The sequence below is a fragment of the Phascolarctos cinereus genome, unplaced genomic scaffold (genome assembly GCF_003287225.1).
Source record: "Phascolarctos cinereus isolate Bilbo 61053 unplaced genomic scaffold, phaCin_HiC Scaffold_9;HRSCAF=440, whole genome shotgun sequence".
Taxonomy (NCBI): Eukaryota; Metazoa; Chordata; class Mammalia; order Diprotodontia; family Phascolarctidae; genus Phascolarctos; species Phascolarctos cinereus.
The window spans coordinates 178,705,702-178,722,574 of record NW_027556402.1 but is presented as its reverse complement, the minus strand read 5'-3'; positions in this window follow the sequence as shown (position 1 = coordinate 178,722,574).

Sequence of the window (16,873 nt, the reverse complement as noted above, 5' to 3'; positions counted from 1 at the left end):
AATAAAAAATTGTGAATGATGTAGCTATTCTCAGCAATACAATGATCCAAGACAATCTCAAAGGAGTAACGATGAAACATACTATCTGCCTCCAGAGAAAGAACTGATATTGTTTGAATACATATTAAAGCATACTATTTTTCACTTTCTTTCATTTTTTTTCTTTTATTCAAGTCTTCTTGTAGAAAATAACTAATGGAAATGTTTTACATAATTGCACATATATAACCTATATCTAATTGCTTACCATCTCAAAGAAGGGGGAGGGAAAGGAGAGAGGAAGGGAGGGATGGAATTTGGAACTTAAAACAAAAAAAGTTAAAAATTGTTTTAACATGTAATTGGGGTGGGGGAAAATGAAATCTGTATTAAACACAAATGATAGAATCGTATAGGCAAATAACTTTTAAAAAAAATTAAGGACTCTGATGAATGCAATGACCAATTCTGACTTCTTAGGATTGATGAATATCCATGTTAACTACCTCCTGACAGAAAGGTGATGAATCAAGATTCAAAATGAGAGGTAAATTTTGTTTTCCCTTTTATTTTTTTCTTCTAAATGTGAAATCATAGGAGTGGGAGGGAAAGAAAATAAAGCCTTGTTAATTTTTTAAAAATTTAATTTAGGGTCAGCTAGATGGCACAGTGTATAAAGCCCTGGCCCTGAAGTCAGGAAGACCTGAGTTCAAATCTGACCTCAGACCAAATACTTGACACTTACTAGCTGTATGACCTTGGGCAAGTCACTTAACCCCAATTGCTTGAAAAATAATAATAATAACAATTTAATTTTAAGTAGAGGAAATTAAATTACGTAGCTCCTGAAAAATATATAATTACTTTCCTTTGTAATCTTATGCATTTTATGAATTAAATTATTTTAAATAATTTTATAACTAATTATTATATTTTATTATAATTTTATATTTGCTATATATTATTATATACATTATATGTAGACATTGCTATATATAACATATACTGCATATTATGTTATATGTAATATATAATGATGTAGGTAATATATAATAAATAAGTAAATAAATAAATAAATAAAAATTAAAAATTATTCTCAGGAGGGTCCCACAGTCTTTACCAGACTGCCAAAGTGATCCAAGACACAAACAAAGGTCAGGATGCCCTGTGCTACATCTTTGTCTCTAGTCTCATCAGTGAGAATTAATTTTCAGAATAGTGATGTGGAAATTCCTCAATCATCACAGAAAGATTCAATTGTCTTCAGTATGTTTGACTCCCACAAAGCATTGTGGTTCAGTAGAAAGAGTGTTGAGTTAGAAGTCAGAAGATCCTGCATCAGATTCTGGCTCTGGTACTTACTTCTTCTATGGCCTTAAATTACTTAATTACTTATCCAGGGCCTCAATTACTCTCCCTCTTCCCCCAATCCTTTATCATAAGGGAATTAGAATAAGTAACCTCCAAAGTTCCTTTCAATTATAAATCTCTGATGATAATGATGATGATGATAAGATCCTTCTTTGACACTCCAATGTGGTGCAGAGGTGCTGCTGGATTCCAGAAAATGCTCTTCTCTGCTCCCAGAGCTAAAATGTGATCTTTAAAATCCTAGAAAGAGGAAAACAGAATATAGGTAGAATAAGCTTCTGAGTATGAGAATAGGTATCATTCCATAACTAATTTCCTATAAGGAACCATCAGCTGAATACATGGTCATTCCATTTTGATTATAATTTCCAAAACACCTTTATTTCTTATTTTAAAGCAGAGGATGTCAGAAGAGATATTCGAAGTCATGTTTGTGGCAAGTGATATCTACCTGATATTAGTACCTCACCTTTTCCAGTATTGTTTTAGAATTAATATTTTTCCAAATCACTAAAGAAACCCTTTAATTTGTCTCCAGATATACTGGACAGAATAAAAGGTAGAAAATCCTATAGCTCAAGGGTTTCAAAATAGCTTTAGGTTTCCTAAGACAGAGGAACCCAGTGGTCTCTTCCTTACAAGATGGTAGAATGTATAGCTTAGAAATAATGGACAAAAGGATGGATGTATTTTTAACATGGACTCTTTAAATATTTAGTTCCTAAACAACACAAAAATTTTGCCATTGGAATACTTTTAACTAACAATTGGACACTCCAATAATCAAATGGATTTCAGTGATGTGAGTGTTCCCTACAACAATGCAGACTGCAACACATCTTATTTAGGTCTATCCTATGCAATTCTCCTCTATAACTCTCCATAAATAAATCACAAGGCATCTACCCAATGTTCTGGGAGCTTTATTTTTTCTTAATATTGCAAGGTTATCAATGCCATATGGGGGCTCACTTACCCCTCAGCAGAATCAGTCAAATTTTCTTTCTGACCAGACATTTCTTTGATGATTTTCTTTATACTATTTCTGTTTCATATTTACAAGTTCATAATGAGCTGAAGCCATCTCAAACTCACTGTGCAGGCAAAATCATATAAATCAAAATGAAACACAATTTGGAGAAAGATTTGCTCATGTGATTTTTAACTTCTATATCAACTTTATGTTACTTTTACCTTTCCATCCTGAAGGTAACTGTGGTCGGCAGTTCTGTGGCAGAATGTGATTTGAAATTTGTATAGCATGCTACCCAGTTTCTGATGATGGCCCTTTAATGGGCTCTCATACATAGAGCATGTTCTTCCAAATGTTTGACAAATTTATGCCTTTCCTTTGTTTTATGGCCCTTCAGAGAGTTTCCAGTATCTTTGACAGTCCTCACACAACACCCACAGCAATTTTGCTTTCCTGAGACACTATCCCCTAAATAAATCAAATATAATCCAATGCTTCTGCAAGGCTGCCTTTATCTACTCATCTCAAAATGTTATGACAAAAAGCAATCATGTTTTCTGACATGATTTGTTTCTTTGCAAATCCACACTAATTCTTGCTTGTAAGCCTAGCGCTTTCCCCCCCTCCCTGTCTTTACTGTTTATTCCTATTAATAAGTATTTCATCATGTTAGTGAGGGGAACAGCAGATATACTCCTTTTCACCTAAATGTCCTGTTGCCTATGGGCCTATTCCCGGACTCTAACCTTGGTCTCTTGCACAGAGACCATGGTTCATAAAATATTATTTAGACTGCTACCAAACCAAAGGATTTTATACTGGCCTAGAGAATTGGAAAGACCTGTGTCACACTATGACGTGGGAATGAAGCTATGGTCACTTCCTAATTCTTTAGAATTGAAACAATCAGAAAGCATAATCAACCAGTCCTATTTTTAATGTTGTTGTTATTGAGTCCTTTCAGTCCTGTTTGATTCTTGTTGACCCTATTTGGGGTTTTCTTAGCAAAGATGCTGTAGTGGTTTGCCATTTCCTTCTCCAGCTCATTTTACAGATGAGGAAACTGAGGCAAATAGGGTTAAGTGACTTGCCCAGCCTCACACAGCTAATGAGTATCTGAGGCTGGATTTTAACTCAGGTCTTCCTGACTCCAGGCCCAACAATCTATCCACTGCACCACCTAGCTGCCGCTTATTTTTAATAGGACTATAAAATGTAAATTAATGCCTAATGAAGATATAAGCCAGGGCCACCCCTGGTACTTGATCCTAAAGTACTTTCTGAAGCAACTAAGAAAGAATAAAATTATGTTTAGTGCAATTTTAGTATTGTCCATTATATCTTACTTTACTTCTTGTTCAAGGGGTAAGTAGTCTGTGAACAGAATGCATACTATGTGCTTACCTCCACCCAACTGAAACTGCTCTTTCCAAAATTACTTCTCCTACATTGCCAAATCCATCAGCCTTTCCTCCATCCTTACTAAGCCTCTTAACCTCTTTGCGATGTTTTTCATTGTTGACCATTGTCTCCTCCTGGATGCTCTCTCTTCTCTGGGCTTTTGTGACACTGTCCCCTCTGCTCTCCTCCTTCTTGCTTGATTGCTCTGTCTCAGTCTTCTTTGTAGTATCAATATCCATTTCATAATCCCTAATTGTTGGTGTAGCCCAAGGCTCTGCGTCCTACTCCTTCTCTTCTTCATGCTCTCTCACCTGGCGACCTCATCAGCTCTCATTAGCTCAGTTAACATCTCTGTGAACATGACCCCCAGATTAAGTGCCGTAATACTTGTGAAGTACTTAGCACAGTGACTGTGCAAGGTAGCTGCCATGTAAATACCAGATTATTATTATTATCATTATTGTTATTATCTCATCTATTTCTTGAGCTCCAGTCCCGTATTACCAGTTGTATATTGGCCATTTCTGACTGGATGTCCAGTGTCTTAAACTCAACCTGTTGAAAACAGAACTTGTTTTCATTTCCCTTAAATACCCTCCTCTTCTGAACTCCCCTTTCTATTGAGAGCATCACCATTCTTCTAGTCACTGATTTTTGCAACCTTAGTCATCCTCAATCCCCCAGTCTCCTTCAACCTACATATCTAATCAATTGTTAGATCCTGTTGTTTCTATTTCCATAATGTCCCTACCACATTTTCTTCTTTCCAGTCACATGCCTAGCGCTCTTATCATGCGGATTATTTTAGTAACCCTATAATTGCTTTCTCTGCCTCTAATCTCTACCTTCTCCAATTTATCCCCGATGGAGCTGCCAAAGTGGTTTTCCTAGCACAGGTATGACCACATAACTCACCTGTTCAATAAATCCTAGGGTGACAAATGCAAACTCCTCTGCTTGGCATCTAAAACCCTTTACAACATGGTTCCAATCTATCTTTTCCAACTTTATTAGGCATCACTCCCCTTCACATACATTTAGATACAATCTAACAACTTTCTTGTTATTCTTTACAGACAGACTATCTACAGTTTATTCTGGATATAGCTTATTTGTGTAGCTGTTTATGTGCCGTCCCCCTTTCCCTCACCCCATTAGACTGTGAACTTCTTGGTGGCAAAGCCGGTTTGTTTGTTCATTTTTGCCTTTCTTTGTATCCCCAGTACCGTACAGAGTGCGTGGAATATAGCAGACACATAATCAATATTTGTTGACCCTATCTCTATGGCTTTGTGAAGACTGTTCTCTTTGACTGTGATATACTCCTGGCTTACCAGAACCACTTAAAATCATAGTTTCTTTTACAGTCTCTCTCAGAGACCTCTTCCTACAAGATTCCTCCCTCCTTATCCCTAGGTTCCAATGGCTCTCCAGTAGAATTCCATTATATTTATTTGTATATGCTTACATGGGTCCATATCATCTCTTCTTATGCAGTGTGGAAAGAGAAAAAACTCATACCCTACCTCACAGAGATCTGGAAGCATGAGGGTTGAGGTGTTTTCTTCCATTTGGTCTTTGCCTCCGCTCAGAAACCTGTAACTCATAATATTGTCCCTACCTCACAGAGATCTGGAAGCATGAGGGTTGAGGTGTTTTCTTCCATTTGGTCTTTGCCTCCGCTCAGAAACCTGTAACTCATAATATTGTCCCACGTGGGGCACCTACGAGAGGGAATCTTTATCTCTCTTCAGTTTTTTGCCAGCCTCCCCTCTCATTATTGCTTCCCAGCAGTTGTTCCACTGCTGATATGTTCTTTGCTACAGCTTGCTTCATTGCTCTGTTGCTGTTACCCTCCATTCTTAGGCTTCACCAGGGGCCCACTTTGCCATGAGTACTATCCTCAGTTCTCCTTCATTATTTCTTACTGGTAGTTCACTCTTCTCCCTAGATTTGGTGCCAATTCTCAAGTGGCTTCATGTCCCTGGGGAATCTACCAACATGGACAAGAAAATTGATGTTTGGAATGGTGCCTTGAAAATTATTCAATTACTGAAGATTCAATTGTGTCCCATATGATACATTTACTAAACTTTCTTAAGCATTTATTTTTCAGTGTTTTTTTTTCTTGATGTAGATACATCTTTATTACCTTGGGTTCCCTATTGCTTGCAGGATGAAATACACACATTCAATGCCTTCTACAATCTGTCCCTGTTTCAGTTGTCTACATTATTGTCACTACTCTCAATACAAATCTGCCACACCAGCCTTGCCAGTCTCTTTACTGGCCCATTAAAGGCAGGTATTCTTTCTCAATTCCAGCTTTCTCTCATTGTTTTAGAAATACCTTTTCCCTCTTTGTGCTGATTCAAATCCTATCTAGACATTAAAATCTATATTATGTCCCACATATACCACAAAGCTTGAATTAATTCTCCAGGGCCCCTTTCCTGCCTGTGTGCCTTTGCATAAGACATTTCATCTACTCTGAATGCCTTGCCTCCTCCTCTTCACTTACCAAAATTCTCTACCACTTTCAAGGCTCACTTTTAAGTTATAATTCATCTGTGAAGCCTCCTCTGAGTACACCTAAGAGATGTCACTTGCAATTTCCCTTTTAACAAAGAGAATATGTTCTGGCCTCTGGGAAATCTGAACTCAGTCACAGGAGCAGCAATCACCCAGAGGCCAAAGGTCCTAGAGTAGCTAACACCAGGGAACTAGAGGCAATGAATATTCAAAACCTTCCAGATTATTTTTTAGATGTGTTCAGGCTGCAGTAAACCCCACTTCCCTGAAACACTTTTAGCACATATGATCTGAATAAACTAGCTGAGGGTGAGGACTGTGCCTTATAACTTTTCGTAGTTCTAGCCATAAGCCCGGTGGTTTGCACATAGAAGGCTCTCAATAGATATTTAATGATTTATTAATTCTATTTCAGTAAACGAAAAGCCCTAAGTAATCTGATAAAAATGTGTTTAATGTCTAAGGTTGGGTGTCTGGAGTCTGTGAACTTTTAAAAAAATGATCTATTTATCCACATATTTATCTATCTAATTTATTTATCTATTTTTTGCTGCAGTGATCACAACAGAAATAGGGATCCATTATAGCTTCTTAATAGGAGAAGAAATCATTGTTTGAGGAAGCTTCAAGCTTTAGGTAGCTATATACTAGATGGGTTGAAACAAGTTAGTATAGAAAAGCAGGTGACCTAGATGTCACAGAAATCCAAATATGAGGTAAGGAGCGTATGTACCAGAGTATTGGTTCAGGAAGGGGCCAAGTTCATCTGTGGTGCCCCATTTGCTAAACCACAAATAAAGACAAAAGATCATCCTTTTGCAAAACCTCCTTCAACTGCCTCTTTGTTACTTGAAATCAGTATTATCCTGGAAAATTTGGGATGCTTTCTCTATAGAGAAGGCATTTAGGTTTTAAGACATCACCTAATTGAACTAATGTTGCTCTTTCACTCATCAGAAAATGCAGAAGTGAACCTTGCTTTGCAGGAAGTCTTTTGGGAGATGTCATGACAGAAGCAAGATGAAATCATCCAAAATAGTGAATAGATTTAGGTCTGTGATCACAATATGAGAGCAGCATGATTTGTTTTCAATTACTTGATTACACAGGCTTCACAGACTCCCAAACAAGCCTTGGGTAGTTGAGACTGTCCTATATTTGTTACTTATCATTTTCCATTGATTTTCAAGCTTGATAAAAATGGATCTGGGAATAAACATGATAAAAACTTAAACACAAAATAGCTTCAGCCTGGAAGATGCAGGAGTGACAGGATCATCCAAAATGTAGGAGAAAAAAAAAAGAAATTGAAATGTCTACAAACCTGCCAAAAGGGTGAGGTTAGATTTCCACAAGCTATGAAATTATTTAAGCATCTGTAAGCCAAGACAGTTGTGTGTAGGAACCTCTACCAAAATCATTTTTGAGCTCTCTAATAAAATGTTTTATGGAAAAAAGTGTGATCCCAGAGAAACTTTCTGGGGTTGGTTACAGAGTATGAGTGTTTGATAGCTCCAGTATGGGTTAGTCTTTTCCTTTTCTATAGATCGTAAGGAGACAGATCTTCTGGTCACTTTCTCTTCAGAGCATTACCTCTGTTGTGTGACCTTGGACACCTAACCTCTTCAAGCCTCAGATTCTCAATTTGTAAAATGGATATAATAAGACTAGTAGTACCTACTAAAGTAGGTATGTTTGGCAAACTTCAAAGCACTCTAGAGAGGTCAGCCATTATTATTATCATAATGGCTTCCTCCAAATGGTGCTTTTTCTAAACTTGTGCCTCCTCCAAATTTCCTTGTATTTAATTATTTCGTACATGTTTTGCATATATTTATATGCCTGCTTGTTGTTTCCCTGGATAGACTATAAGCTTCTTGAAGGGAACTGTTTTAATTTTGTTGCTTTATCCCAGGCCTTAGCATGCCTGGCACATAGTTGGGACTTAAACGTTTGTTGACTGATTGATTGACTTCTGAATCGATCCTGGAGAATGCCTAAGTTAGACCATTATGGATGTTAATATTTGTTATGTCTCTTTTAAGAAAGAAGGTATTCTTCTGATTCAAGTCGTAGGAGTAATAACTATTTAGGCCAAGGCTGTTCAGTAGCATCACCTGGGTGCTAGAGGCAATGCATATTCAAAATCTAAATCCTGTATTTTCAAAGAAGTAATTCTTTTATGACAGTATCTTGAGGGAAAAAATTAAAATCAATCATTTCATCTCTTAAAACTTTCCCAGAGTTGTCATATACCATGTAAGTTTATAAGGCAGAATTTAGGCCAAGGTCTTCCTGACACCAGGTCCAGTACTTTATCCGCTGGGTCCGTTATCTGCTTAAATGACACATTTAAGATCACATCAGTAGTTAGAGAGCTGGGATTAGAACCTAGTTCGAAATCAAGGATTCTTTCCATAATATGCTGTTGCCTCTGTTGCTGGTCTTTTTTCTCTAGACTAAATTGGAAGGAAATGGGAAAAGCATTCACAGAAGTAAAGAAGATTTGGAAGGGAGGAAGCAGAGGGAAATACAATACAGTACAGTTATTTATTGGCTGTATACTGTTGAATTCTGTGCATAAAAATGTCTGAGTCATTCTCCACAAAATTCATGTCTTACGAGTCTCATTCTAAGTGAAGTTTGTTTGGGCTGGTACACATCCCACTGTATCCTGGGAAAGCAGTGAGTGAAAGGCATGTTGTGGAGTCAGGGGATGAGGATCATTTGTAGACTGGAACAGAAGGCCACCGTTGCCCACAGTTTCCCCCTCCTCCTGTGCTTGCTTTATCAAGATAGATTCCAATCAAAGCACTGTTGGCAAAATGCTTCACACGCCCAGTACAATCAAACGAGCATTTATTAAGCCCCTGCTTCGTTCCCAGCATTGTGCTAAGCACTGAAAATACAAATGTATAATGAAAAAAAATCTCCTGCCCTCAAGAAGTTTGCTTTCTTTTGATGTTTCTCACGTTCCTTCTTGATCTTAATACATATCTGATTGGCTCATTTTGCCACTTTCCAAAGCCACAATCTATCATGGCTGCCTCCAGAAGAGCTATTTCCTCTGTAGCAGTCCAGCTGAAGTCAAAGAAAGGAAAAGCAGAAGTCAGGATTTCATGTGAGATGTTTCCTATACTTACCTCTCTTGGCACTTTTCTTATGGTATAAATCAAATTCTGCCTTTTGTAATTTGTGTGTGTTTGTGTGTGTGTGTGTGTGTGTGTGTGTATTTACGCTTGTCCTATTTTCTCTGCCAAATTACAAATTCCTTGAGGGTTGAATACTTTCTTTGCATTTTTATATGTAATAGCTGCTTAATAAAATTGACTTGAACTGGGTAATAACAGACTCATAATGCCATCCTGGGTTAGTTCATACTTGGTCATCAAAGGGGCAAAGGGAATACCACCAAAAGATGTTGGCTAGGACTTCACTAAGCAACAGAGATGGGTCAGATATTAACACGTGTCCCAGTCAACCCTTGCAATATTAGTCAAAGACACATCTAAGTTGTTATCGATTTTTTAGTGGTGGATTTATCATCTGAATGAAAAGTATACTACATATAGAGAAATTTGCACAATCTCCAGCAAAGTGGTTTGACCTGGGAAGGATTCAAGTTACATTTCCCTGGAACAGTTTAAGGAATTATTATTGACTTGTTTATTTTTACCATTTCTAGCTTTAGGGTTCTTTATGTTTCAGAAGGTCATGGATTTATACCAAGCTATTCAATACATAGCCTGGTTCAGAGCTCAAGACCAGGTTGCATTCTATACATACACGTGTGTGACCCTGTGTCTTTGTGTGTCTGCAAGTTTGAGTGCATGCATGCATGCATGCATTTGCACATGTGTGCATTGGCACAAGCATATGTGCTTTCCCACAGAGACCTGAAAAGCAAGGGAGGGAGCTGAAATTATACTTCAGGAAAATGAAGCATTGCCCCTTTCAGGATCTTTCTTCCTCTTTCCTTTCTGAATAAAACTGTTAGAGTTCCTAGTGCCAATTTTTTATTTTACTTGGAAATTTTTATTTGATCAGCAGCCTTGAGATCTGAGGAGGATTACTTTTTTACCCTTTTCTTGTTTCCAGAACTAGCATAAATAATCCACTTAGTGATAATACCCTGTCTCCCAGAGAGCTTGTTTATCATGAGAGGACTCTTGTTTTCTATGGGCTAATGCACTCTGAGGCTTGGCTGAGTTTCTGATGCAAATGTCAGATGGGAACCGTGTCCATTACTTCTCTAGCCAAAATGCTTCAGTTTTTACGACACCATGTTTGATTTATGTAGATTTTTGAAATATTGAAACTGTCCCTGCATTAAAAAATGCAAAGTACAGACATTGTAGGAAAGAGATATTATTAAGATTAGTTTATAAGAGGAACTACTGCAGGGTTTTAGAGAGTCTCTTTTAACACGACATGGAGTAACAAGAAACAACTTTAAAAAGATGGTTTATACCACAGGGCCCCAAGAATTAACTTCCAGAGACAGTCAAGAGGAGGAAAGAGCAGTAGTTGTGTCCTTTGCTTTTTCTTGTAACATATTTGATCATTTATCATTGGTTAATGACAAGAACTAACTAGCAGAGATATCAGTTATCTTTTGTTCTCACCTGGGAGGTGAGCTAGTGGCTGTGGGTTATGTCTATAGGAGCAAATTAGTAGGAATATGCAGAAATCTTTGAATATTATCAAATAATTGGTCAAATGGAACATATGTGTGTACATATATACATATATTTACACATTTTACATGTTAGAGAGGTTCTAACTGATCAATTAAAAATAAAAATGTCATTCCTATCTAATGTATCTATCTCTATCTGTATATATCTCACAATTCCTCAGGTAGCCTTCTCCTTTCCTCCCCACCATGAAGACACACATGATAAAGTCAAATAAAAAAATTGACTGATACTGCAAAACTTTCTATCCCCATACGCTATATAGCTTCAATTCCCTCCTCTCTCTTTTCAACTGAAAAAGGTGGAGAGTTTCATTATTCGTTCTCTTTAATCTTTGGATTGGTCATTGTATTTAAGCTAAATTCAGATACTTTTTTTTTATTGTTGTTTTCATCTACATTACTGTATTGTGCATATTTTCCTTCTGGTTTTGGTGCTTAAAATTGATGTAATTCTAACCCATATTGTTTTAAATCCCTCATATTCATCATTTCTTAAGGTATAATAATATTCCTTTAAATTCCTGTACCACAATTTGTTTAGCTACATCTGTTTCCAGTTTTTTTTTTTTTAAGCACAGAAAGTGCTGCTATGATTGTTTTGATGTATGTGAGATCTTTCTTTGGGTCTTTGACTCCCTTGGGATACATGTCCTATGGTGGGATCATGGGGTTGAAGGGTATGAATGGTTTCCTAATTATTGTCTCCTAATTCCAAATTGTCCTCTAGAATGGATGGATCAGATGAGACCAATACCAACAGAGTGTCTGGTTGTTTCAAAACTGTTTGCTTTCTAAATAACTGATTGAATAAATTTAGTTTTTCTCATTCCCTTCCAACTTCCCTAAACCCTGTTGTTTATGTATATTTGTGGTTGTATATAGAACTGCTTGAATTGATTTGATTGTCTTGACAAATGCAGTGAAATTCAGTTTTTGACAAAATTGACTGGGCTTTAACAACAACCACGTGATTGTCATTTTACTGAAAATGGCCACATCATTTGTCCATATAGACCAGATCTTTGAAAATCTCCAGAAGAGTGAAAATGAATTTAATCCAAGTAGTAGGGTCATCAGATTTGCATGCCTATGTTATGATTACACACACCTTCTTTTGCTGGAATGATATTTTGACTGTCAAATATATTACAATATGGCTGCTTGTTCTCAAATGATCGGTGGCTGGATCAGAGGGACTCCAGGTTCTGTTTGTCACCTTATATGGAGTTGGTTCCTGTTAGGTATACAAGGGGATAACCTTCTTATCCGGGTGCATCAATTCAACAGCTGATACTCACTGGGTAGACTGTGCTCCATGGTTGGTGGATGTATTCCAGGAGCATTCTGGGGCTCTGGAGAGTGACTTCTACAAAGAAAGACCTCATTCAAGGGGGATGATCCATGATACCTGCAGCTGCTGCTTCCTTCTCCATGATAATTGAGTTTCGTTTAAACATCACATAATCCCAGATAACCCCAGCCTATCCTCTGTTGCCTCATGAATCTGAACCAGGTCTGTGTAGGAATGCCTTCAGATAGTTAGCTTATTGATCTTTTAAAAAATCACCCATTTTGGGGGCAGCTAGGTGGTGTAGTACATAGAGCTCCAGCCTTGGAGTCAGGAGGACCTGAGTTCAAATATGGCCTCAGACACTTGAAACTTCCTAGCTGTGTGACTCTGGTTAACCCTGATTGCCTCACCAAAAAAACAAACAACCCCCCCCCCCCCAATTTTTGCATCATAAACTGTGAGTCATTACACTTTGTCAATGCCTTTTCTACTATGTGGAAAGTGGAATAGAAAAGAATCTGGATTTTTAAAATGAGATTAAACCCTTTAAAAAATTGAGTTCAGGGGCAGCTAGGGGGCACAGTGTTTAATAAAGCACTGGCCCTGAAGTCAGAAGGACCTGAGTTTAAATCAAACCTCAAACACTAGTTGTATGACCCTGGACAAGTCACTTAACCTAAACTGCCTCCAAAGCAAACAAACAAAAAAAAACTGAGTTAATCAGGACTAGTAGATGTATACACCGCTACTATGGATCTCCTAGGTGCCAAGAACCTTCTACTTTGAAAGAATATTTTATTTATTTATTTTGTTGATGTTTTGTTTTAAAAACACATTTGTTTCTGAAAATACCTTTCCCACTCCTTTAATTAGAGAGCCTTATCTTGTAACACAGATATCAAAAGAAATTAAGTAAGATCAATGGACACATTATCTGTGTCACATGCAACATTTTCCGCTTACCATCCTTCTCTTCTCCAAGAAAAGAGGGAGGTGAACTCTTCACTTTTTCTTGTCTCTTCTAGGGCAAAGCTTGGTCATCATAATCAGCCTATCAATTAATCAATCAGCAAACATTTATTTAAGCACTCAGTAGCATTATATAAAGAGCTGAGGATACAAAGACAAAAACAGCCCCTGCCTTCAAGGAGCTTCCATTCTAATGGAAGAAAAAACTGGCAAATGAACAGGTACACACAGGATGTGTATGGACTAGAAGGGATGCAATTTCGGAGAGAGAGGCAATAATAAATGTGAGGACCAGGAGAGCCCTGTGGTAGAAGATAAAATTTGAGCTGAGTCTTGAAGAAAGTCAATGGAGCTTCAAGTGAAGGGGGCACATCCCAGGCGTGGAGGACAGCCAGTGAAAAGACACAGAGACCAGAGTTGCTGTGGTGTGCTTGAGGAATAGCAATGAGGCCAACGAATCATTCTGGAGGGCATGGAGGAGAGCAGAGTGTAGGAAGACTGGAAAGCAGAAAGGCCCCAGCACATGAAGAGCTTTAGACCTTAAACAGAGGCATTTGTATCTGATCCTGGAGGTACTAGGGAGCCACTGCAGCTCACTAAGCAAGAGAGTGACACGGTCAGACCTATACTTCAGCAAAATCATCTTGGCAGTGGAGGGGAGGGTGCATTTGAAGGGGGAGGGACTTAAACTATTGAAGTAATCCTGTTATGAGTTGGTAAAGCCATGGTAGAACTAGGATGGTTCCCATGTGAGTGAAAAAAAGGGGACTTGGAAACAATAAAAAGAAGGAATAGTGAAGGAACTGTGAATGTTCAGTTAGGAAAGAGAAAACTTATGGGGAACATGATAATCTTCCAATACCAGCAGTTATTGTGCATGAGGGGAATCAGAATTATTGGCTTGATTCTAGTAGGGGTAAATAAAATCACTGGGTATGGAAGGTCTAGGAAAGATTTTGTGCAGTATCAGGAAGAGTGCTTTAGTTTACTGCCAAATGGGGTCATGGAGAGTTGGACATGAACAACAATAACAACAGGAATGGACTGTGGATTCCCAGGGCACTTCCAGGGTGGCACAAGCTTTGACAAGGCCTGCCAGAGGCATTTTCTTTAGTTGTGGTCTCTTAGGACGAAACTCAGAAATTTTGGAGACGCGTATTACCTGGTTAGTTATTTGATGATCAGTCTTTATTGACAATTTCTCCATCTAGTAGGCTGTTAAAGGTCTATTATATATTATGATGAAAGAAGTGTTGATCTCAACATAACCAGTAACCCTCAAGTGCTGAAGTGTAAGAAAGGAATACCTAAACATAGAGAGGTGCAAAAATGGAATAGGCTGGTTTAGTATTTCAGGAGCTCCTCAGAATCAGAACCTAAAGCCAGATGACCAGCTGTTAGAGATATTATTGTTACTCTTGTTTGTTGTTCAATCATGTCTGACTCTTCATGACGTAATTTGGGATTTTCTTGGCAAAGATACTGGAGTGATTTGCCATTTCCTTCTCCAGTTCATTTTACAGATGAAGAAACTGAGGGTTAAATGAATTGCTCAGGGTCACACAGCTAGTAAGTGTCTGAGGCCAGATTGGAGCTCAAGAAAATGAATTCAGGGGTTATCCAGAGCTATGTAAATATAAATTCAGGGATATTATAGATGATAGCAATTCATGACCAGGGAATTGGGTTAGATAATCTTGAACTATCCTTCTGATGTTGGTACTGTATTCTTTAACCTTCTTATACGAGAGACAGACTGGAGAATGGATAGAGAACTGGCTTCAGAATCTGTAAGACCTGGATTCAAGTCCTGCCACTGACATACACTGGCTGGATGGTCCTGAGCAAGTGACTTAACTTTTCAGTATTCCAAGAAACTATTTAAAACTATCAGTTGCAGAGAAGGTATTTGCCCTGCTTTGTTAGAGAAAGTTCCTTACCTAGAGCTTTCTAGACCAATGAAACAATGAGACCAGTCCAAAAACAAACAACCAAAGCATTATACATTACATAAAAAGAAGATGAATTGGGGATAACAAGGAATAAGGTAGAAGGTGAGCTCAAGTCCCTTAATATTTTATTTCTCTTCCCCTAATGCTACTGATAGGTTTTCTGGGTTTTGGAAGCATTTTCTTTTTTTTTATGTTCTTTTTTTATTATCATGAACTTGACAATTATCAGAAAACATAAACATTTCCATACAGAAAGAACCAAAAAAGAAGATTGCATATAAAAATACAAGTATTATGTTCAATTGGTGTAATGAATTTAACACAATAGTCCTAAAACTGTCCTACTTGTCCATGCCACTTTTTAAATTTCCTTATTCTCACTTCTGTGTGATTTTAGAATATATCACAACTTTCTTCTTTTTTGGGGGGAGGAGGGGGCATTACTATCATTGCTGACTTCCTCTAATTCTTACCATTCACACACACAAAAAAAAACAAACCCAAAAACATTTTGCAGTAACAAATGGGTATAGTCACCAAATGAAACATTCACATATTGACCAGATCTGAAAACACAGTCTGCAACTGTTTTTCATTCTCTCTCTGCTAAGAGGTAGGATTCATGCTTTGACCCCAGTCTTCTGGAGCCATAGTTTGTTGTGTTGATCAGAGTGTTGGGGACCCTTTCCAACATTTAATCATCTAATGTTATGGTAGCCATGTTGTGTTCTAGAGTTGAACTTGGCATTAGAAGGGAAATGGAAATATCTTGGGAGAAGGTACAGAGTACTGTCATATAGAAGAGAAATTATATTTAACGGACAAAGGTGGCAGAGAGGCTGATTTAGGCTTAATGTATGGAAAATCTTCCTAAAAATTAAAGCTTTTAAAAAGTGAAATAAGCTACTGCAGAAAGTATTTTGTTCTCCTTCACTGAAGCTCTTGCAGAAGATGGTTGAACATTTTTTGGTAATATTGTGGGGGGCCCTCCTTTTCAGGCAAAGGTTAAACAAACTAAATCGCTTTTGGGGTTCCCCCCTCCAAACCTCTCTGTGTTGACCTTAAGGTCTCTAAAGCAGCAGAAAAGTCCCCAGGGTGGTAGGTAATAGGGAATGCAAGCCCCTGTACATCATAATATTTTAAAGGTTCTTGTCTAAAATCCTTTTCTTGACAAGCGAAATGAAGAAATTGTTTATAAGTCACATTACTGGTTTAGAGGCACCAATAAAGGAGTTGAAATGGAATGGTAATCAGAGTAAAGAACAGGAAGGAGAAACAACTTATCTGCAAAATAACGTCCCTGATAACCAGTAGGTTCTAATGTAAAAAGAAATAGAATGAAATAAAAAAAGAAATTCTTCATGATAATTCTGTTTTGAAAAAGTTAAGTTCTGGATGGAAACTACTAAGATGAAGCTCATCATTAAAATGCATTTCTTTAATACATAGTGCATTTTGAATGCTGAAAATCTGAGTTTTTACTGAACTGGTAGAATTTTAGATAATAACATTTAAAACTGGGGGGGGGGACTTAGAAAACACCCTGTCCTTTTGCTTTAAATTTTTAGATGAAGAAACTGAAGCACTGAAATGACTTGCTCAAGGTCATACACATTCTAAGGGCTGAGCTGCAATTTGCTTCTTTTTACTCCGAATGAATTACTCTTTTTACGTGACCATATTTTAATTCCATTTCATACGACCAA